General features: G+C 51.2%; 1 protein-coding gene and 1 long non-coding RNA gene across 2 annotated transcripts in view; one reads left to right on the top strand and one right to left on the bottom strand.

Annotated features, from left to right (window-relative positions):
* The window catches only part of PLXNA4 (plexin A4), a 523,137-nt gene that overhangs the window by 248,703 nt on the left and 249,942 nt on the right, over positions 1-24,492 (bottom strand). The window lies entirely within an intron of this gene.
* On the top strand, positions 14,788-24,251 carry LOC109283185 (uncharacterized). The gene is made up of 3 exons (XR_002090278.2): positions 14,788-15,088; positions 22,716-22,861; positions 23,819-24,251. It is a non-coding gene; the product is annotated as an uncharacterized LOC109283185 (long non-coding RNA).

The raw sequence follows: 24,492 nt of genomic DNA, 5'->3' as shown, positions 1-24,492 counted from the left end.
GCACTGGGCTCCGAGCCCCAGCCCCGAGTATTTATCTTGCTTTAATTAGATTAGAAAAGCAGGGGTATTCAATAAACTGACTAATCAAGTGAGGGGATCGATAGGGCGCCTGGCAAGGCCCTACATGTCCCGCCTCTGCTTGGTGACAAACAATGAATTAGCCCTGGAAAGTGCCAAAAATTAACTCTTTGTGCACCAGCATGGGAGGCAAAGTCACCTTGGTCGGCTTCCCAGGAGAATAGCACGGTAGCAGTATTTTCATAAGCTCAAGACAATCATACAGTGAGACGGAGAAGTTAGACCCAAGCCAACGTCTCTTGTGGGGCAAGTTTCAGGGAAGAGTTTGGGTCTCTTTATTCCTTGCTACTTTATTCCTTGCTTAACAGCCCATCACATCAGTATTTCATTGTCTACAAAGCTGCTGCTTCTGAATGATCGACAAGCAGTCGCCACTGGGAGGTAAGTCTAAATCCTGCTATACCCACCTCCACTCGAGGTAAGGTGACCTCGGCTAATGGTGCATATGACTTAAGGATCGTGTAATATGGTTACAGGGATGGCTTTAGTCTGGAAGGCAGATGCACTGAGCAAGGTAGGCTCCAATTTGGGACTTCTCAAGGCAGCTGTGAATCCAGAGCAAGGCTCCATCAGTGGGAGGAGAGACCGCGGGTCACTGTCTAGTCGTGCAGTTTTGCACCATATTAGCTGAGCAGGCTTCCCCTGAATGCCTTGCATGGCCCTCGAGGTGGAGACTCCTCAACACAGACAGTCTTCCCTCTTCCCTTGTGTCTTGACTACAACAGTTTGCTGTTAGGAAGCATTGTCTACAGATTACGGCATGCTTCGATCCTAAACCCATAACCCCTTGTGCACGTACATGCAGCTGGATAACCACAGAGTACTAGATAGGACAAAGCATTGACCTTGGTTATCAGGTCGAAATCAAGAGGCCTGGTCCTTTTAATTGTAGTTGATGGTCGTGCCTCTGATGCCTGCATGTTAAGACACCCTGTAACTGGGCCAGACTGCCCTTCTGCATAACCCAAGCCATTCAATTCAATCCTTCTAGTGGGTCCATCTCTCAGGAGAGGTGTTTTATAGGGATGTCCCATTGAAAGGTGCCTATTGCTAGAGCAATGACCACAGCCCTTGACTGTTGGTGATTTCTCTGCATTTACAGTTTTGCACCATATTTTTATGCAGTGTTGAGACTAGAGATGTTCTTTTAATATGACTCACTCCCTGCCTTCGGGACATCTGAGGTCCATGCAGGGATGAAAACATCCCAGAGCTCACCGCCAACTCCCCATTAGACGGATTCCAGGAAGGAGAGAAGAGGAAGGAGATCATCGACATGCACAAAGGCAAGTTATCTGAAGACACCCTTCTTCCTGCTTCTTCTGTCAAGTGAAGGCCAAATCGTGAGAGCTGCAGGGGATCTCTCTGGGAGGCGCTGGGTGCCCCTGTACTCCTACAGATCCCAGTTGGGAGGGTGGATATTCAACGCCCCTCCTGATCGGATGCAGAAGCCGCTGGAGCCTGCGTTGAGTGACACAAGCTCCTGGTTTTGTCGGGCTCGGCTCAGTGCTAACGTCTGAGCTTCCTGCAGTGGGAACAGCTGTTTCTGGCAAAACACGGGCCACCAGCTGACAAAGCCGCCTGGGATGCTTTTTTTCCTTCTTTCTTGCGGCGTGAAGTCATCCTAGTTAAAGTTCTTGAGGACGTTCATTTACATGTGTGGAGCTTGCAGGAGGTCTCGACTACAGCTCAGCACCTCATGCTCTGCTGCTTGGACCCGTGCTGCCAACGCTTAACAACTGAACAACCTGGTGGGAGGGAAGAGGCACAGGAGACTATTGCAATTAGGAGGGTGTTTAATGCCAGGCATTCCCATTAACCAGCAACCGCTCCAAGTTATTGTGTGGCTACGAAGCGTGGCAAGAGTCAAAGAAGCACATGCAGCAGTTGATGCACCGGGTCTCCACAACTATTTGTTTGTAGAAAGGACGCGACAGGCCATTTTGGTGCCAGGAGGTTGGTGCGGCCCATTAGACACATCTGGGCCATCTGTGAAGTCCAGAACCCATTCCTCACACACCCGAGGCCTGGAGGTGTCCAAGTCTGGTCTAGTGGCCCTCAGCAGCTTCTGATGAGATGGATTTACAGAAAAAAGCCCCAAAAGACACACCCAAGACCCCACAACCCAGCTGGGCTCTTTCTGCCAGTAAAGATCCCAGCACTGGAGCTTAAAGCCTGATTAGGAGACCTACTCTCCCCCAGCTCTCGCTGCTCTGCTTGGCCGAGGAGGGAAAGAGCAAAGAGTCTTACACCTGAGTTAGCCTCGGCAGGAATCACTCACTGGTGTCAGACCAGCTGATAGGACTCAGTGCCTCCCAGGGAGCCCAGAGATGCTGTGAAAAGAGAAGCCCTTGCTAGAGTTGCTTTACGACAGTGGTCCGCAGACCCCTGGGAGTCCACACGCTGTGTCTAAGGGGTCCATGAAAGATGATTACGATCAATCAAAAGTATGTGAATATCCACACTTCCAACTCAAAAGGGTCTGCACCTCCATTCAATTTTTTTTAGGGGCCCACACATGAAAAAAGGCTGAAAACCACTGCTTTAGGATATAGATACCCCAGCTCCCAAGTGAGCCTGAGCATGCCTCAAAGAAATAAGCCCTTCTTCTTTTGTCCACACCAAGTGAGCCTGAGCTTATGGCCTTATCTTGTGCCCAGGGCAAGTCTGGGTATAGTTTCATAGTCGTTAGGGTCGGAAGGGACCTCAAGAGATCATCGAGTCCAAAAGAGCGCAGTTAGCCTTGTTGATCACTTCATCACTATTGACGGCTCATATTCATCTTGGAGTCAACTATGACTCCGAGATCCCTTTCTGCCACTGTGCTGTGGAGACGGTCATCCCCCAGCCTATAGGTGTGCTGGTGATTCCCTCTCCCTAGGTGCAGCACTTTGCACTTGTCTTTGTTGAACTGCCTCCTATTCTTTTCTGCCCACTTTTCCAACCTGTCCAGATCCGCCTGGATTCGATCCCTTCCCACTAGTGTGTTAACTTTACCCCATAATTTTGTGTCATTGACAAATTTGGACAGAGTGCTCTCCACGCCCTCGTCCAAGCCACTGATGAAGACACTGAATAGCACCAGTCCAAGGACCGAGTCTTGGGCACCCCACCACCCACATCTTTCCAGGTCGATACCGACCCATTCACCACCACTCTCTGGGTGCAACCCTTAAGTCAATTTGCCACCCACCTGACAGTGTAATCATCTATGTCACAGCCGCTCAGTTTATCTACGTGAATAGGATGAGATACTGTATCTGAGGGCTGGGCACATGCAGGCCCAGAGGGAGTGAACAAGGCTTCTTTCTTGGCCCTATCTGCAGTCTTACTTGGGAGGTAGCACAGACGCACCTTGAGATACCAGCTCGAAGTTTGCAAGCTCACGTCATTAAGGCTCATCGCTTGGATCCCATTAGTACATCCAAGCAGCACCTGGGATCAGGATCCCACTGTGCTACACACCCATGCCCACAACAGGGGAATCCCTGGTCCAATCTCAATTGACAAGGCAAAGAGGAGGAGGAGGAGGAAGAAAAGTGAGATCTCACAAGGAGGCAGTGGCAGAGCAAGCAATGTTACACAGGTCTCTTATGTCCCAGTCCAAAATCAGATCCGCTGGTCTCAGTGGCCGCAGATGGTACTGGGTACCACTGACACAAGGATGCTGAATGGTTTCCAGAGCCCGTTTGCTGGGCAGTTCTGCACTTCCTAACTCCCGTTGTCGCTTCATCTCTCCTTCACGCAAGCACCAGCCTCTCTCGTCGCCATCGTTACACTGTGTTGAGCCACAAGACGCTGCTTGTGTGTTTTAATAATTCGATCAGGAGACGGGAGGCTCAGCCGAGGTAATAGGCAGCACAGCAGAGGTCAGGGGAATCAGGCACGCTGCATTAAGCGAAATACGGACCCCAACCCACTCCCGAGCCGTGACTATGTGGAGCGTGCCGAAGCCACCAGCAAAGCCAATAAAGAGCAGCAGTAGTCAGGAGCCCTATTTATTCACCTTCTTTTCTTTTTCCTCTCTGCAATCTTGTCCCCATCCTGCTACAGCCTCTGCGCCTAACTCAGGCAAGCTCGCTATGCTCAGTGAGTAACGAGCACGTGTTTTGGGGCTTGCCTGGATGGTCATTTACTCACACCCAGGTATGGATCAGTGGAACAACCAGGGATCATCCACAAGCCAACGAGGGTGGGATGACAAGGGATGGAGTACACTAGACATGCCCTGCTCATGTTCATATACTCTCCCTCGAAAGCATCCCCTACGGCTACTGCTCAAGACAGGATACCAGGTTAGAAGAAACACTGATGTGACCCAGTATGGCATTTCCTATGTTTGTAGGCCCATTTTTATAGGTGTAGACAGCAGGACAAGCACCATATAGCACTTAATCCTTTCTATGCACCATATTATTTGCCTTACAAGAACACCTACAGCGCCCAACTGAGATCACGGTCATGCCGTGCTCGGCCGTGTGCAGGCATATCGTGAAAGACCATCCTGGTCCCAGTGTAAGCAGGACAAAGGTGCATTCTGGGGTCGGATCACAATCACAGCGGCAGAGCCAGGATTGCAACCCAAGAGTCTAGCCACAACCAGGAGCCTGCAGGAAAAGTAAACTGCATAAGATGAAGCACCATGATAACTCATACCTGATGTTATCCAGTGATTAACAGCATTAATGAGCTAACCCTGAACTCCACCTGCCAGGCAGCCTCTCACCTGGGGCACTAGGACCTCAGTGGTAGATAGATGGATAGCCATCTGGATAGATGGATAGATGGATAGACATCTGGATAGATGGATAGACAATGGATAGACAAACCCACCCCTACTTTGTGTTCCTCTAAAGATGTCCTTAGTCCAGGGTCTCCTTATCCAGCTGCATGCAAAATCAAAGCAAGCCCAACAGGTCCATCTAAACAGCTTCTCAAAGAGGTTTCCTCCAAACCACACTAGGTATGAACCCAGCTCCCCACCGTGCTCGGGACGCAGTCCTGACCAGCTCCAGGCTCCCACCTCCAAGCTCCCCACTCCTCACCTCCCATGATGTAACCATAGGACCCCTCAGACCCACAGAGAATAACACGTGTGGGATACTTTATATAAATACTACTTGCTCTTCCCCTCTGCGCTGCACCTGTCTTGACTCAGTGCATGGACTGTCTTTCACTGTGTGCATGTACAGCACCTACCACTACAGAGCCTCACAGATTCACAGAAGTTTAGGGCTAGAAAGGACCTGGGGTCAAATAACCCCAGCAAGATGTGCATCCAGTCTCTTTTTAAAGATCTCCAGAGTAGATGCCTCATCTCATTTGAGATCTCTCTCTAGATGCTATCACAATGGCACAATAACCGCAACATCAGACTTAACCTACTCCTTCTGCAGAACTTGATATAGCTGATCTTAAAGGCCAACCATATTCCTTATCAGACATAACATACAGAAGTTATCTCCCCTCTTTAACATCCAGAATGGTATGTTCTTTAAATCATAAACCATTACTTTTGAATTGATGGGAACATAATAACAGTAAAAGAGAGAATTATATACTAGGTACTAACCGTCTGAATTTAGTTTAAAATTCACATCAACTCATCCACTACTCATCCAGAGCAAAAATCAGGGTCTGGACATGACTGTGTAATGTGTGTGTATATGCACATGGCAAACACACAATTAAAGACACCTGACCATAAATTGTGCCTGTACATATAATACACGCATACAATATACATGACCAAAATGTGCGTCGATATATATACAGGGGTGGAGGTTGTAGCCTTGTTGGTCTAAGGAGATAAGCAGACAAGATTCTTTGGGTAAATCTGATATATATATGTATATATGCTCAGATGCAAATAATATATAATATCTGTGCATATATATAGATATATATACATATATATTCATATATATCTATATATATGCACAGATATTATATATATGCACAGATCTATATAAATGCACAGATCTATATGCATCTGCATATGCATATATAGATATATATATGTATATATATCTATATATCTATATATAGATATATAGATATGCATAATGCAAATAATTACCGATGACCCTCTACTGTTAATTGTACATATACAAGTAGATACACACAGGACAAATGAGTGTGTTCATGTGTGCATATTTCCACTTGTAAAGAAAAATGCACGTTATGGTCACACCGCCATCTCTCTCGTTCTCTCCTGCACACACACAGACCCTGAACCCAAGGAAGCCATTATGACTCTCCAAAGCAAACACATGAAGGACCATGGGCAATAAAGAGGAGCTGTCCAGGAGCCCAGGTGCTAAACATAACAGCCAGCACATCTCCCCCTCCGCTGTGCCGCCGGTACAGTAAGTAATAACATTATTGCAATCAAATATTTATGATGGATTTTTTCCCTCCTGTAGCACAAACCACAGCAAAAAAATAAAAAAATTAGATCCAACGACTGCTCCTTTCCACACAAAATCAGAAAGATTATACCTAGGTGACAAGGCTGCGATTTTCTAACTGCAAAGCAGGCTCCAAGTTTATTTGAGCCACTGAAATGCATGAAGTGCCACAAATATCAAAGCAGCAGTGCTGAAATCGGGCATCTTCGCCCACATTGCAAGGGCCGGATTTATTGTTTTCATCCTCAAAGCTGCAGGTAGAGATCAGTTCTCCACACAGTGGGAAGATGCAAGAGCGTGAGGCTTGAATGGGGGATGTGCGCCGAGAGGCAGTCCAAGCACCTCTGCTAGCAAGCCTCCCCCATAGCCTGGGGCACCAGGCTGTGAGCATAGTCTGGGGCAACTGCCCTGGGATGCTGCAGCATCTGTGCTACACTGGGAGGGGCAGAATATGCAGCTAGATGTGTGTCCCAATGGCAGACCTGCGTATGCGGTGCTTACTGATGTTCAGCCAAGTCTTTATTGCACATGATCTTAGATGCAGGCTCTTAGATCCACTGCGATTTGTTATTCCGTTTCTAAACCAAACGCCTTCCAGCCAGGAGGGTTGTACATGACATACTGCTCCCCTTAGCTACCAGACCACGTGCAACTCTGCTAATGTGCCTGACCTACTGCTGGACTTAGCTTGCAGGTACGTCTGCCGCTGCTGTACCGGAGTTCACTGTGATTCCAGGTCTACGCCAGACGCAGCTCTTCTGTTGTTCCTCGGTCAGGGGTGTTGCACATGCAGCTCACGGAGCCGCTCTACCTACCCCACTGAGCTAGCAAGTGGGCAACTCATAGTTCAGTGGGGCCTGCCACTGAATCTGGGACCTCTGGACCCTAGTGGACATGGCAATTGGCAGCCGGAGGATGAGCAAGGGCTGCTACAACCATGAGCTCCCTCTGACTGCTTCACCCACTACCACTGCTGTACAACCTCAGCTGCCAGTCCTACTGCCACCAGCCCGTGCTGGAGGCATTGCCATGTGCTCTGTGCCAGATCCAGAGTTGCCACCACCCCTGTGTGCCCCAGCTGGGATCTGGCCCATAAGGAGCCCTGCCCAGAGCACAAAGTGAGGTTGACCCACCTGATGTGCTGCACCCTGCAAAAGTCCAGTCCTGGCTCTTCTGGAAGCACCAGTCACTCTCAGACCTGAAGTCAGAGTCCAGATCCTAGTGCTCTCAAAGTGCTTAGTTTGTGCCTAGCCTTTAAGTGTATAGCACCTGTTAGCCACACGACTCCAGGGGACTTTTAGGTGGGCTGGCTGTACATTGCAATGGGATGGCAAGCAGGCATCATAGAGATCGTCGTTGAGAAGTTGGCTGGAAGGGACCTCCGACGGTCATCTAGTCCAACCCCTGCCTGAGGCAGAATCATCCCTATCCAAACCATCCTACACACATCCATTGTCTAACCTCTTAGCAAATCTATCCAGTCAAATCTGACACAACACAAGACGCAACCCCCTAACTTGCCACGGGTAAAAGGGACCATGGCAGCCAACATCCAACTTCTGCAAAAGATGGTTAATATACACTCAAGAGATCCCACAAAGCAGGCCATGCCCCTGCTATAGAGCCAGGCACAACCCCTCACGTGTGTATTGCTTCCCTTTAGTGGATGAACGAATACCAACTCAGCACTGTGTCATAGGCCTTATGCTGCTGACTGGTAATGGCGATCCTCCTTTAGCTGAATCAGTAGGCTCTGTGCTCTTGCAAGTCCAGCCCTGATATCACAGGGACGGTCCTAGCAGCATGGTGACAGTCAGGAAGCTACAGAATATGTCAGGAGCTTTCGCTGGGTGCCGTCTACTGCAGGCGAAATGCAGACACATCCAGGGTGGAGCACAGCGACTGCTGTACGGTGCACTGCAGCCCGGCCCAGCATCTAGCAGGAGGATGTGAGCAATCCTTAGGGTCTGGCCTGGGACTGACAAGTGTAGTTTTTGCTCAGTTTCTTGCATGGTTGGCCTATTTCCCGCGTGCCCACTACAGAATGGCACAGCAGCTGTCTGCGGTGGGCTTGCCCTTTGCCATACGGACACCGGCAGCTTTGATCCAGTCAATGATGTCCAGCCATGGACTGTTCCCAGTCGCGTGCCCTCCCTACTTAAGTCCCCAGTAGGTTTTGCCCTGGCACCATCACTGAAAGGCCCCCACCGAGGGCAGCTGCCTTGCTGAGTCCATGTGCCACAGCCAGCTCTGCACCCATCGGTGACTGCAGCTTCATCTCCAGAGCCAGAGGCTTCATGGTTCATTTCATTCCTTGATTACTCCCAAATTCTTCTGGCATGCCTGCTCCCTCCAAGCCCTTCGCCCTGCCCCAAGCCATCTGCCTGCCAGGAATTCGCACGTCCCATTGGGAGATGTTGAATTAAAGGCCGAGATACCCAGGACTAATCTCTCCACGGTGAATACATTTGGCCAGGCATTGCACAGATCAGTAACCCAGGGATTAGTTTAGCCATCCCGCCTCTGCTCCACCTCTCAGCCCTGGCAACCACCCCTTGGAAACTGGTGCTCATGTGAGCAGAAACAAAGTCTTAGCTGGGAGCTATGCTGTTAGCTCCCCACCCTCTCATTTAAAGGGCAGAGAAGACTCTCTTGGGGTGCTATGTGTTGCAATCCCTGCAGCTCTGGTGTGCTCAGACCCCAGCTGATCCATCAGCTGCACTTATGAGCCCTGAAGAGATGAAAGGGCCTCCCAACCACCCAGAAGAGGGGGATGCCCAGGATCCTTGGGGGCTGTAAAGCTAATGGGCAAAAAAGATGATCTCTGTGATGCCACCAAACCTTTGTCCATGCTCTTCACTAGCTGCAGACAAGACACCCAAGCCAAGGGAGCTTCAGTGATGGGCCCAAGGTTTGGACATTCAAGGCATCAAAGACATGACCTTCAACAGAGCTTCAAAACCACAGGCTTTCAAGCCATAACACTGCAGGGAACAAAGGATCTTCTCCATGCATGTTCAGAACCTGCATTTCCACCAGCCACCCCCTGGTCCATGCAGCCCAGGGCAGACGGGGTTATGCGATGCTCTGCTTTCCCTTCCTCAGCTTGGACCACCCCCTTGCCTTTAAAACCAAACCCAGACTTCATGCCTCCAAGCCCTCTTTCTTCCCCACAATAGCCAGAGGTTCCTCCTTTTCGTGGTGCCCTCACCATCAGGTGGGCATCCAAGCAAATCCCAAACTAGGCCCAATGTTTCTGTGGCTGTGTATATACATGCTGTATGAAGGACCTGGCTCTACACAGGATCATGTGCGAACTTTCATTTCTAGGCGCATATTTGGGGGGAAGAAGCCCTTGTGTGTCATTCCCAAGTGATCCTTCTGGCCACTCTGGAAGAGCAGAGGTCTCTATCCAGCCTGCCTCAGTTTCCCAGATAAGTCTGGAAAAGGGAGAGAGGGATAGACTTGAACGAGCAGGGGAGGGCACTGAGCTTTGCTGAGGGGGTGAGAAGAGCTTTCCCCAATGGAAAATGTCTCATCTCCTGGCTCAAGAGATCAGTGGCCTGAGTGTGACCAGTAGCCAGTTCAGTGCCAAAGGAAGGGCTTGCACTGCCTTCCCTGGGGTTTGGACCAAGCTTTTAGCATCCTCCAGCTGAAGGCCCTTTGCATACATGGAGGGAAGCTGATGAGCCTGAGCGTGGAGGCACAGAGAGACTATTTCAAAAGCCTACAACACCCAGTGAGATGTGCTCATACCGTTATACCAGACAAAGAAAACCGAGGCATATAATTAAATACATTGCCCATCATGTCTCAGAACATGAGTGACCGATCAGGGGAAAGACAGCAGCAGCCCTGATCCCCTGGAGCCGATCCCAAATAGCACGGCACTGCAAACAATGGCCAATACCACCACCCCAGCCTGCCCTTCCCATGTCCCAAGGGACAAGACGCCAAGGGTCGCAGGGTCAACAAACTCCTTGCAGCAGCAGAGCTCCCTCCCTGGCCAACGGGCACCTGGGTGGTGTTTAATATGGCCTGGGCACACCCCTTATTGATACTGGTGTAATCTATATTGGATGTCTACGGCAGGATCATGAGTGCACACGCGAGCGGCTGCTCCAGGGTAGCTGCTCACAGTAGGCACTATTAGTGAGGCACTACCAGTAGGCACTGAGCCTTGTCACTAGGTGGTAGAGGAGTAGGCTGCTGCCCCTTGCTTTGAGTGAAGAGCTAACCCAGAACAGCTCTGGGCACATGACACGTGCACTGGTGTAACTTACCCCTGATTTCCCCCAGGGTCCTTCTACAGGTGACTCAAGGCGTGCACCCACATAAGGCTGTATGCAGTGTTTCAGCCGCTGACACTAGTGTGAGCATGTCGTGTGTCCAACCCCTGCCCTGAAACAAGCCACTCGGCCACCCAAGCCTGCATATCCCACGTCCCCTTCCTAGTGCCCTAAAGGGCTGGGGACCCCGTTCCTGCTGAGAGAGTTTGGGTGGTGATCTGGTTTGGAGCTGAGCTTTTTCTCCCTGCCTCCCCATTGACAAGAGCTTTCGAGCTGCCAGCGCCACTGTGCTTTCACATCTCCTTGATAAAAAGCCTCCTTTCCCGGCACTAAGTGCTTGAGGAATGCCCCTCACACATTCACAGCTTTGCCCCAGCGGTTTTATGGTTATTGGCTATTGTTCCAGCTTCCTCAAAGGAATCCGGCATTAAAATATTCCTGGGGAGAGCTCCATCATCTCCTGGCAGCCACCGCTGGCTCCGAGCACGGCGGCCAGCACAGCCGATTGCAGCTTTCCGCCGTGGTTAATTAAAGCAGAGGCGCTTGATAATTGTGTCGTGCATTCGCAGGCACCTGGTCGCTCACCTTTCATGTGCGCAGACAATTAATTTGTGGGCCGTCGGTTCACAGGGACTGGAAGGGGAATATTAATTCCAGCGGAGAGTGAGGAATGATAGAAGGTTTTCCTTGTGCATGCGTCTGCCTGCAAGGCCCTGTGCTGAGCCCCCACCATCCCAATGGAAATTGCTGGGCTTAGCTGTGGTTCAGAGCTGGCAGGCTAGGACCCTGCTTCTGGGCAAGGATTCAGAGTTTCACATGTCCTGCCTCCACTTTTGACTTCTTTACATTATTACAGTGCCCAGAAAGCTCAGTCAAGATCAGAGCTAGGGACTGTACCCAGCGAGCACCCTGCTCTGGTAAGCAGATAGCTTAATTAGTCAAGGCGGACAGAAGGGAAGCGTCACACAGTTTTTTGGTGAAGAACTGAGACAAAAAGAGATTTCATGACTGGCCCAGAGTCTATAGGAGTGGCGGGACCCAGCCTCCTCCCCTGACTCCCAGGTTTGGGCTTTTCCCAAAGCTTCAGACCTGTCTTCTTTCCCTTTATCCATAAAGAGAGAGAAAAAAAATCCCTGAGATGGGACAGGATCATTATTTTCCCTTGGCATTTACTGAAATGTCACTTCAATGAGACCAAACAATGCTTTCTACTCTCCAGGGCTACCGATATGGACAAGAGTCCATAAGGACAGGCCGATCGCAGCTCTGATCTGGTTAATGGATATTAGAGGCACAAAGTGCTTTCAAATGTGCACAATTAGTTTCATCTGATAATTAGGCAAGCTTCTTTCTAGGAAATATGGTAATACGCATCGATCGGAAAAATGGAGCTTCTTTCCCCATGCCTGGATGTGATGCAAGGTGAAAGGATTTTAATTAATGGGAAAGCTTTTATATGACACAACAATGCCATTTGTGGAGAGAGGAGCGTGTGACCTCCACTGAAGTGGAGACACTTTGAACAGGACACGGCAGGTCCTACCCACTACTTGCTCTCTTTGTCTGCTGGATAAATAATTTGCCATTTTCATTAATGTTTTCACCCCTTTTCCTTCTTGGGGTGACAGTCCTCACGGACACCCAAGGGGACTGCAACTTTACAGCTCAGTTGGCTGTTACCATCAGGGTGTCCACAGAGGTGCTTGTGACGAGTGCAAGGTCCCCCTGTACATGGCATCCCTGCCTTGTCCTGGTGTCCCCATGTCAGTCCTTGTGCATGGACAGCTAGATGAGAACCAGGCGGGCAGCTGATGGTTGTATGACAAACTACACATCCAGCAGGCAGTGGATGACAGCTCTGACCCAGCTCCCAGTGAAATCAATGACAGCTTCCCCTGACCTCATGGCACACATCTGGGTTGCAAGACCCCCAGGTTGCTGGGGGTAGCATCAGGTGTCAATCATTGCAACCTGCCAATCACTGGAAGCTGAACTGGTGGTACAGGAATAAAAGGCTTTGGCCACGTTATTTTTACCTGCAGCTTTCATTCTACCATGGGCAATAATTTCATTTTATAATGAATAACACCAGGCTGGTCTTAACTCCTACAACTTCCAGCAGACAGAAGCATTCACTCCAGCTATGACTCTTTCCAGCATTTACACTGCGTCCAATTGAAAACGGAGATTCAAGGAGGTTTAAACACAGTCCAGGGCAGGCCCTGCCTGGGCAGCAGGAGTTTGGACTCAAACATTTCAAGGAATAATTTCTGCTTTTTGAGACATGATCAGTTCAGGCTGGGTCCCCAGTGGATGGGGAGTTCATAAAGCCATGTGCATCAATAGCTCTGGTACTCTGGCAGCTGGATCCTCTGAAAAATCATGTAATCTGTGTGAAATGTGTTTACCTTTGCCCCAATTTGATGCACCTTCTATTGCTAATAATTTGGAGAGCAGTTCGTCTGAGTCTTGACCTGAGCAGATCGCTCCGGAGGGCAGAGGTCTCTCCCCATAGCAGTGGGGCTTAAGTGAACAGCTGGGGAGCTCCAGCACAGCAGGCCGAGGTACATGTAAAAATTCCCCTATTATATAGCTAAACCCCATGTAAAATCAGCTCCACTGGTAAAGAGCCAGATGCTGAGGCATTTCTAAGTCAGCTGGCTGATCTGCCGTGCTCTTCAATGGGATAAGGAGCCAGGCATGTTAAAGCCATCTTAGTTTTCTACTGATTGCAGTGTATGTGAAAAACCCGGCTCCATGGCCTCCGAATGCCTAACTTCTAGCTGGAGGCATTGCCCTGCTGAGCTGGGAACCCAAACCGAACAGCAGTGTCCAACCCTCTGGAAAAGTGAATCTGCCAAAACCCTGAGAGCAAAGCTAAGCAGCTGCCACAGCTGGGACTTGCTGTCCATGTACAGTGAAGAGTATGCAGGAGCGAGCAGAAAAGGGTCAAAATCCTACAGTCTATAGCAGCAATCTGGACCGAGGGGATGTCTCCTTTTAGCTGTGCGGTTATAGCGCGGGTCAGGCTCTGGGCAGTGAAGGGGATAAAAGCTAGCAGAATCCAGAGGAAATTCAGAGAAAAGCAACATTATCCCCTGAAACGTCCGACAAATACTGACTTGCTTGCAAAGGGCTTACTCAGACGCCCTCTGAGTCAAGATGGGGTGGGAGGCAGTAGCACGTCACAGGTCTTCGACCAAAGTCAATGAAAGTGACTTTCCCCCTGCAAAAAACAAGCTTGTATACAGCAAACCACCCCACCGATCCTGCCGCAGGTGAGCTGCGATACATCAGCTTTCAAGGACCCCTGCGTCTGTGCAACCACCAGCAACGCCCCATTCATCTGTATCATGCCCTGATCCCACATGCATGGGAACAGGGTGACTGGATGCTTGTGTCCCATCATTACAGGGATATAAGCAAGCCACATCGTGCCTCAGTTTCCCCATCCTTGCAGCAGGATCACAAGGAGGAGTGGTGCTCCTTCCTCTCCGGATTGTCATGGGCGGGGGGAATAAGACATCAGGAGATGCTTGGAAAGACTGGCTGTGACATCTCCCCTCCACTACAAAGCCGGTCCTAATTCAATTAGCTCTAGCATTCCCGCACCCAAAGAGCCCCCCGCTCAGGCCCCGGTGCATTTGCGGACACATTAAGTTAATGGGGATGCGGGCTGTCAAACAGATGCTGCCTTCCAGCTCGCGCATGTGCTGGGGTGGGGAAGGTCGTTCCTCTCTCTCCTAGGGCATCCAAAGCCCCCACGGGCAGCGAGAGGGCCGAGACCGCAGGTCAACGCCCATTGGTAAGAGGCTGTGAGATCCTATGTAGGCATGCAGATCCCTGTATGTCACGCGCATGCAGAGTGGCACATGCCATTGCACCGCAAAGAACGATCTAATATCTAGTGGATGGATCGCCAGCTAGAAACCGTAGCCTTCCTGCTGCAAATACTGGGGCTGGTTTTCTCCTGGGCCGCAACTTGCTGACTCAGACGGCAGGGAATTTCCTTTCTTCGGGGAATCACCCAGGAGCAGGCAGCCGCTCAGCTCCCAGCTGTATCCCTGCCAGCCTCCCAGCCCCCAGCACAGCGGCCGATGCTGATGCTTTTTTACGCCCTATTTATTTTCACTTGGGGAAGGCCCCTGCAAAGCGAAGACACCTGGGTGCAGGCTAGAGACTCCCCCTGGACCTGAGCTAGCCCCCAGGGAGGCACAAAGGTATCTCACACACAGCTGAGGTCCCTGCACTTTGTCTCCTGCAAGAAGGAGACTTCAGCTGCGCTGGAGCTGGCGCAAACTTAAAGCAAAGGTGAGTTTTCTCTGTTTAATTCTGTTTAATCAGGGGGGTGATGGCTGATAGAAATACATGACTAAATAGGAGTGGAAAAAACATCCTGTGGAAACCCAGGCCATGCTGCCAGGAATCCAGTCCAGGCGAACCAAATGCCGGCTTTCCGAGAGGATCTCGCCTGCCCTATAAAAAAAACTCATGGCTTTTGCAGCACGCTGGGGGAGATGAGGGCATGGAAACCCACTGCCAGGCCTTTTCCTGTGGAGAAAATGAACTCCCAAAGGGCATTTTTTTCACCACGCTTGTGGTTCTCCAACCCGCCCCACAGTGCTGGGACTGCACTGTGCAAAAAGAGTCGGGATTGAACGGCCCCGGTGTCTGCCAGCCCGACCCAACACCAGCCCGGGCAGAAAGGAAAACAGCACTAAGTGACTTTGGAGCACAGCCCATGGTGGGGCAGGACAGCGAATGCGGTGGGTTACCTGCTTGCACCTGCCACGTTAGTAGCAAAAGGATGATTCCTCTGTTTATAAAGAAACGCAGGCTGGGGGAGGCAGAGGAGGGAAATGGGCTGCGTGGGAGTGCGGAGAACTGGGAATATTTGCCGCGAGCGCTTCTGTCTGCTTAGCAATGAAAACGAATGAGCCAGAGGCAGTAAATGAGCCTGTGACGCCCTCCATGAAATAAACCCAGCGCCTCATTTACACAGCTCCTCTCTGCCTGGAAATGAGCTGGAGGATTTTGCTCTGGTTTGTTGTTACTGGGTTCGGTTTGCCCTTGGAGCCCTGCAGAGCTGTGGTTTCCCAGGGGGAGGCCTGTTCCTCAGGCAAGCTCGTGTCCTAGCCAAGCACACAGGCCACGTGAACTCCTGGCCGTGGCCGAGGGACGTGGTAAGTCCAACAGATACCTCAGCAGTAGCGGTACTGTAAGACAAGGAGAAGATGAGTCCTGTTCTGCTCAGGATGAATCACAATGCTGCATCACCCCGGCACAGACCGTGCCACTTTAGCTGGTAGCAGTGGCAGGCTGTTATCCTCTCGCAGACCAGCCATTACAGGAGGATACCGCACAGGCCTTGACAGTATATTACCCATGCACTCTCCTCTGTTGTGCACCAGTGTCCTTGGCTGGTAGTGGGAAGGACATGGCTTCATCTAGGGGCCCCGGCCAAATGACACCTAGAAGTGCAAAGCCCCTGCATTCAGGCAGGTTCATACAAAGGGCTTCTTTGTGGACAGACATATATCACCCCACTGGCTTTGCAACGCTCATCTGAATGAGAACCACACGGTCCCTGTGATGGCTGCACTTGAACCCATGGGCCACCGATGTGCCAGCCACAGTCTTCATGGCCACCCTGGGTATTGTCTTGGAAAGCTCCAGAGCTAAATGCATGAGCTGCTACCGGGCTGAGTAACTCAGACCCTCTCCAGGTTACACCCACCCGTGTTAAAAATGACGCTTCATCTGACAACATTTCACAGTGGGGACATGAACTATGGGGGGCATATTGTTCAAGCTGGGGGTGAAGGCTGTGGAAGATGGTGGGTCTTTGCCACTCCATGGCAGAACTGAATGAGCTGAGATCGGAGGCCTTGTCCTGCAGGAAGGAGCTGAGCCTTTCCAAGCTAGGGAAAGGCCTGTCCTCAGGGTGCACTCTCTGCAGGGACAGGCTTGCAGATATGCAGCCAGGCTGGAGGATCCCTATGCAAGAGAAGTGTCCCTTCCTCATGCACCCTTGCTTCTGCCTAGCACGGTGGTGGACTGTGTGATGGAGCCTCCGCTACCCCGGCATCCTCTGCCCGTGCCGGCTCTTCTTGGTGACTGATGTTTCCAATCAATCGGACACATCGCTGGGAGATTTCTCTGCTAATTATGGGAGTTTATTATTTCTAAGGCCAGGTTAAACTCAGAACTCCGGGGGTCAAATGGGATCACGCAGACAATCAGTTCCACATTTTCCTAAGCGACGCAGCCCACCGCAATCAGTCACTGCCAGCGGTTCGTAATGACCAGCTGCTGGTTAATGGCCTGAGGCAAAAGCCTGAGGGGCAGCTAATGCTCCAGGAGAGAAAGCCTGAAATGGTGAGGGGAATGGAGGCAGGGGGCATGGCTCAATCCCTCCCAGAGCTGCAGAAGGGTTCAATTCTGCAGAGCAGCAGCCAGGCCAGGCACGTACTATGTCAGGGACCATGCAGGGATGCTTGTTCCATGCAAGAAAGCAAAAACCAGGCAGAAACCTTGGTTCATGGAATGACTCTTCCATTGGAAGAAGAAGAATAAACCAAAGTAAATGTGATCGTGGGCGAGCACAACATATGCACCTCTCTCCAGACAGTCTGCACTGAGATCTGACACCAAACTGGCTGCCGAGCCCCACACATGGGGAGAGACTGGAGACCTTACGGGTGAAACGCAGAGAAAATCAAAGGCACCTGAATTTAACTCTGCCACCACGGCCGGATCGGAGTAACAAATGCCCTAAGGCTGCAACTGCGTTCTCCCAGAAGGCAAAGCCTGGTACTTAGCCCCTAAAGCATGCAGCATTTCAGACAGGAAGCAATTACAGAAGAGAAGGCCCCTTTCCCCCAGCCCAGCCCCGGGCTGCAAATCAAGACATCACCGAACAAGCGCTTAACTTTACTCACGTGCTCAGATAGTTTTGAGTTCAGCAGGACTTGGGCGCGGGCCCCTGAATCGGGGCCCAGCTTGCATTGCCTGAGCTCCCGCCCTGAGCCTGGACTGGGTTGGGAGGAAGGGGGCAATTCGAGCGACCTGAAAACATAAGGGCTGTGCACGCCAAGGGAGAGGAGGAGACCGGCCTGTCAGAGCAATTGGAGGAGACAGGTGTTTAATGGAGCCCAGGATTACAGAGCTGCCAGGGTAATCACGGGCTTCTTGGATTTCCTCTTCCCTGCTCCTCCTCTCCTGGGTCTATTACAGGGCCAGGGAGGGAGGATGAAGATTTGCAGATTTGCCGTGAAATTCCTAGGGTCTGGACGGAGGTGGCTTTCTGAGCCGCCCAGTCTCTGACCTCTTCCCCACGACAAGTCCGACCTGCCAATCTGGCTCATAGCAGAGCCAGGGAGCATCCATTCGAGGGGAAGCAGGAGCTGGAGGGAGAATTAAAGTGAGCAAGATCTCTGGTTTGAAGTCGCAGGCTCCTTACAGGTTGCCCAGGTGCCTCGATGCTGCACAGGACGGGCTGTTTCCACGCAGGCCGCGCCGCGGCGAGGCCGGCCCAGCTCATCAGTTGTGCTTTCTCTATCGGCGACCAACGCTGGATGCTGGAGAGGATTTATGCAGCACCTGGCTGGGCAGCATTGTGCTACAGGGGAACTGTCTGCTTGACTTTCCAGCCTGTGATCAGCTGTTGTCATTTCCCTCCCAGCGAACGGCACGGCCGACGCTATTCTTGCTCACAGCCCCTTTCCTTGAATCTCACTAATGTATGTGTTTGCCTCAATAATATCCCACAGCGGGGAATTCCACCGACTCATTATACAGCGTTCAAGGAAGTGTTGCCTTTCTTCCTTTCCTTTCTTCTTTCTTCCTGCCTTTGAACGTCATTGCGGGCCATCTTATTCTTGCCTCGCGAGGGGAAGCCACCTCTCTGAGCAGCGTGCGGAGGAATTATCTAGGAGCTGCAACAGTTCCTTGGCGAATCGAGAGCTGAAAGCTTGACTTCTGCATTGCATGGGCTATCAGGAGAGTAACCATGAGCTGAAGAAGCTCAAAGAGCTCCGTAGTGCGGGGTCTGGACACAGACCTAATGCAGCACATTTAGTAGAAGAAATAACCGCCATAACCTGAGGGCACCAGACGTTGGCATGGATCCTCGATGCCAACAGTAACACCCGATACTACATCACGACTGAATGACTCCTGACTCAATGGCAAACCAGGAAACCCAAAGGATACTGTCCTCCCCTGCTGCACAAAGAGCAGAAGGATGATCCAACAGGTAGCATGTGAGCCCTGGTTCAAATCCCGCCCTGTGTGGCCTTGGACGAGTCACTTAGGTTGTCTAAGCCTCAGTTCCTCAGCTGTAAAATGGGGATATTGGCACTGCACTTCCCAATAGAGGTGTCGTGGGGCTTGTGAGGCGAGTGGCTGTGACAGCTGGACTTGCTCGGGCAAAGAGCTCTAGGACTGTCATGCACGAGCCGAGAAGGAGCCCTCGTCCACCTCTGTGCCAGGACACAGTGAGCCCTGCAGGATCCCACCAGCTTCCTGCCCTACCAGGTGAATCCCATTGACTAACCTGGTGCACGTCTTGGTGCCAGGGCTCCATTCCTGCAGGACCGGTGGGGGTGGGAGTCTCCCATCCCCTCCGGATGGCCTCCATGCTCCCATCTATCTCTACTGGACTCTCAGCCCCTTGAAAATCTGCTCTGAGCTCTTCCCTTCGCTCAGAAATGATCTATATACCCAGCCAGCCCTCACCATGTAGGAGCAGAGACCCTCACCGGGGTCAATGGATTCTGTCCTCCTGCCCCTTAGGGAGTGAAATCCCATTTTACCTGCTTTATACACTGGAAACCAAGCCGGAGAGATGAAGTAACTTGCCCAGGGACCTACAGAGAGCCGGCGACAGGGCTGGGAAGTGAACCCAGATCTAGCTCTTGAAGCACAGGGCCAACCTCCCTTTCCATTGGCCCCAGGAATATTTGTGATGGATCAAAACAGCGTCTGAATACGGCACCAAATTTGCTTATCAGAGCATCTCCATGACAACAAAAAGAGCAATATGAGAGCAAGGGAGGCTTTAGAGGAGGCTGCAGCAATGAAATTCCCAATGCAAATGCTGCCCTGCCCGCCTGAGCAGAGACACGGGAGCCAGCCCTAGCTGGCATCTCCTCTCCTCCCTTACCCAGGGCTGGCTGCGCACCTTCGCAGCCTAGAAAAGGTGACAGTATTGAATTCCCCCATTGCTTCTGCCTCTCCCTCCTGCCAGGCTGCCAAGCAGAGCACGCACAGCAGCTGATAATGCAGGACACGGCCTCAAATGCCAGCGTTTTGGCAGCTGAAGAGTTAAAGCCGGGCTAAATCATGGCTGCTCTCCATAATACGCGGTGTGCTGATAAAGAAATTATTTCAAGAGAGTCAGCAACTCAATATGCTGCCGTTTTGCCTGCAGGCCAGGCAGCCTTTATCGTTCTTGACTGAGAAACACAGGCAGGCTTGATCAGCCCTCTCAAACGCATGGAGCCAATGCTCCTCTGCACCTCGGTTTAGGGGCAGGCGCACGTGGGGCTGATGCTGCCGCTTCTCCGTAGAGATCCACTTGACTTTATTGAACAGATACACGGTTAGGCAAAGGAGAAGGCAAGACAGCACTGAGGTAAGGCTGCTAGGAGTGGGGAGATTTAGGTGCGGGAGAGATGTCACCAAACCTGTACTGAACCTGGGGCTGAATTCACACTGAAAACTTTCAGCCGCTTGACTTCCTCTCCAGCTTTTCTATGTAAGGACGGAGACACCCAACTATAGCAGGCAACAAAGTGCCAACCTTCCTTGTATGGCATTCACGCGAGGGCAAAACTGAGCCCTCACCAAAGCTGGGTGCGGGCTGAGTCTGGGATTTCCATGTATCGCTCTTACAGTCTTATACTGCCACGCATGCTTACACAATAAGATGCCCAATCCCAGATATTACCCACAGTGAGGCCAATTCTTATGACATTTATATGCCAAGTCTTGCAATCTTTTAGGGATTTTTTTTCTTAAGGCCCCAGGTCCTGGAGTCATGGGACTGTGGAACGAGTCTCAGACTAGCCTATTTTTCAAACTAGCCTATTTCTAACCCCAATGGTCATGCAGAAAATTTAAGAAGGTGACCTGAATATGACTGAAAGGCTCAAAAACCATAGGGCCATTCACAAGAAACTTGCATTTATTATTTTAACAAAAACACCTAATGGTGTTAGGGCTCCGCTCGTGATTTCTGGATGCTTCGCCTGGCAATACAGTTGAGGACACATCTCTGGCATACAGACTCTTCACATTTTCCATAGAGTTAAAATTAATTGAAATCTTGTGCATAGGCCATATTTCAAGAAATTAAGCTGTAATGAAACTAGAGTTATTAACAATTGTTGTAGCAAATTGCTTTGATTGTATAGGCTCCAGACCAGCTCAGTTCAACAGCTCAGGGAACTCTTTAAGTGGAGGCCATGACATTGGATGCAACTCAACCAATCACTACCTTTTCTTTAAGAGCTGATTTGCATGCAAAATGCTGCCGGTTATAATGGCTCGGTGGTATACGGGAGAATAATAAATCTCAGGAGGCAGGTAAGTGTCAACCTTCCCGTACCGCCGAGTGGGAGACAGGCGCTGAAAGATTAAAGGGACGGTGTCAATTTTAATTGAGTAGAATTGACTAATTTGAACAAATCCATTTTCGGATGGAGAATCTTTCTAATGCATATTTCATACAAGCTTTTCATGCCTCCCTGCTGACGCTCGTGAGAGCCCTTGCGCGGCTCTCCAGCGCCGGGAATGGTGCAGGCACCTACCCTGGAGACCTTCAAAAGGAGACTGGACGCACACCGGGCTGGGGTTATTTGACCCCAGCGGTCTTTCCTGCCCAGAGCAGGAGGGCTGGACCCGATGATCTCATAAGGTCCCTTCCAACCTTAAATTGGTGTGAATCTGTGATGGCACGGCCCACCCCCCTGGCTCTCACACACGCTCCTGCCTGATGCCCTTCCCACCGCCGCTCTTCTGCGGCACGGGGCACTTGAAAACCCGGGCACCTCTCGCATGGGAGACAGTCTCAGATCAGCAATGCCGAGCGCTCCTGCAGGAAACAAGATATGCCGCTACCCTGAGATTAACTCCAGTGCCAAAAGCAAACACATATTGAACAAAGAGGGGAAAGGGCTCTGCAGATCCTCATCACGAGACAGGGGTTGTCGGTACTAGTGGCAGGGGTGGCATTCTCAGGGCGCCAACCCTCTTGGCATTCAAATGGGAATCAGCTTCCCCCGCATCTCAAAAATCACAAGACTAGTGCGATGATCGTGAAATCTTAGCACTACAAAATGTGGGGGGAGGCCTTAGCATTCACCCTGCTGTGATCCGCAGGGAACGGTGCGACTCCAAGAGCCGCGCGGCACACTGAAACACACCTGAGCCCATGGCACGCACATGTCAGTAGCTCTGATGGCCTAATGGGAGTCTCAGGCTCGTGATTTCTTTTCAGGCAACTTGCCACGGTGTCTCGATCAGGATTGAATCCAGATCCTGGTTCCCAGGCCTCACCTCAAACCACTACGCTGCTTCCCATCCATACTTCAGCCTCACGTGGCTGTGGAGATAATCGGCCGCAGGCTGATCGGTGCCGGGATGGCTTGCCAGGCGGCTTGGGGTGTGAAACGAAAGCAGATGTAAATCTGAGGGTGAGGGGATTGCAAGAGATGGGTAAAAGGGAAGAGATGTAGGACAGCTGTAAAGGGAGCGAGGAGGTATCTGAACTAAGGCTCTGCCCCTTGCGGAGAAGAACGTCTACAATCTTTTCTCCGATGCCTGATGAGTTTGTGCCTGAAAGCTTGCAATTAAAGACTTTTTTTTTTTTGCAAAGAACTTATTTAAAAGAGTGCTATGAGCCCTGATTGCTTTTTCCTCTAAACCGACACAGCTACAACCTGGATACCTGGCCCCGTGCAGCACCCATGAAGTCAGTAGGGCTTGGCAGTGAGGTCCACCTTGCAGAGCTGGGGGAAGAAGGGAACGAGTGAAGGGGCATGCAGAAAAGGAGCGATGGGGCCCGAGCAGCCGATGAAGGTGAGGAGATATGGGGGGGAGACAACTTCTGCAAACCTCGCCCCCCACGATCACTCTTCATGGGCAGCATTTCATATCTGCTTGGCCCTCTGTGTGTGTGTGTTTGCACGTGGGTGTGTGTGGGAGTGACAGACAGCCTCTCCTGTACTGAAACTCCCGTGACCCCAGGGAACATCTCTACGCACTGAAATTGCCACTAAAAACCTGCCACACTGATGGCGGCGGGAGTGCGATGTGGGGGGGGACCCAGGGGGAAGTGTCACTGAGACAGATAAGTGAGGAAATGACACCTCTAAGCAGCAGCTGTCCTGTCGGCACCTCGCCCTGCCTCCCATTCACGGGAGGCGGCTGCCCCTCTCATAAGTCACTCGGTGCCCTTTGTGAAGCCGCAGCCTAAATGGCAGCTCTCAGGATAAATCATGACAGATCTGTCATGTGCATTGGGCTGGCCTTGCTCTAGGGACAGGGACTTGAACCGTATGCTTTCACAGCTTTGTTATACACCTGCACCTGGGCGAAATGATGGAGCCTTGGCATGCTTCTCGTCTTGGGTTTAGTTACGAATCTCCCCCTCCAGCTCTGCCGACCGAGAGAGAACGAAGGCTTGCTTGGGTTAGCAAGGTGCTGCGTCCTGTTCCTCGGCACGCGGGCGCATCCAGCTGCAATGACAGGCCCTGGCTGTCCAGTCTGGCTGCCCCAAAGGCATAGGGAGCATGAAGGGAGTGCAAACAGTGGTTAGAGCAGGGGCTGGTAGGCAGGACGCTCGCCGCTGGTGTATGCCAGGGAGATCTGTGCCCCTTTTACCTTGTGGCAGTGCATCTCCATCAGTGCAGCTACCCTGGCACACGCACCTCAAGCATCCAGGCCTTTAGCAAGGGGTGGGCACAGGGAGTCCATGACTGAACTTAGCTTCTCAGACACCTTTATGCAGCTCAGCAGCTCCCATTTTCATCCTAGGCTCCTGCCTTCACCAGGAAGATGAAGCCTGGTCCTTCTGGTTGTTTGCAGGGCAGGGGAGCGGACTGGATGACCCCGGGGGCCCGCACCCAGGCGTATTTCCTCCATGCCATGCAGTTGATACTCAGCACCATAAGCAGGATGGTGCAGTTGATACTCAGCACCATAAGCAGGATCATCTCCGGGATGAAAAATACCTCCGTCTTGGGGATCCACTCGCTGCCCCCACCCCTCCCCATGCTAACTCATCCTAGGGCACGAAGCGTGTGATGTCACGAGTGCACAGAGAGCATCCTCCCTGCCAGGAGAGTTATGGTCTTGTCAGCAGTGTTCATCACGCTGCAGATAATATCAGACTAGGAACAGCTCGTGCTGCATGGGATGTTTCACCAAATCAGATCATTTTAAAATAAAAGCACTCGGCTCCTTTGAACTGTGCTCTGTAGTTTACATATCCTCGGCATTACGAGATGGGAACACGGGACTACGAGTTACAGCACCTGGGTTGTATCCCCACAGTCCTAAACATCGCGGCATATTGTGTTTCAAATTAGCCAGCGATAAAATTTTCCTGGTGATAACATGGTGATGACTTACTCGACACGGCAGGAAAAAAAGTTGGTTTGAAATGTCACATTTTGATCCAAAATGGAAGAAATGAGCTAATATTTTTG

The sequence above is a fragment of the Alligator mississippiensis genome, chromosome 4, assembly GCF_030867095.1.
Source record: "Alligator mississippiensis isolate rAllMis1 chromosome 4, rAllMis1, whole genome shotgun sequence".
Classification (NCBI taxonomy): domain Eukaryota; kingdom Metazoa; phylum Chordata; order Crocodylia; family Alligatoridae; genus Alligator; species Alligator mississippiensis.
The sequence above is the reverse complement of the archived record's forward strand: the minus strand, read 5'-3'. Positions and strand labels throughout refer to the sequence as shown.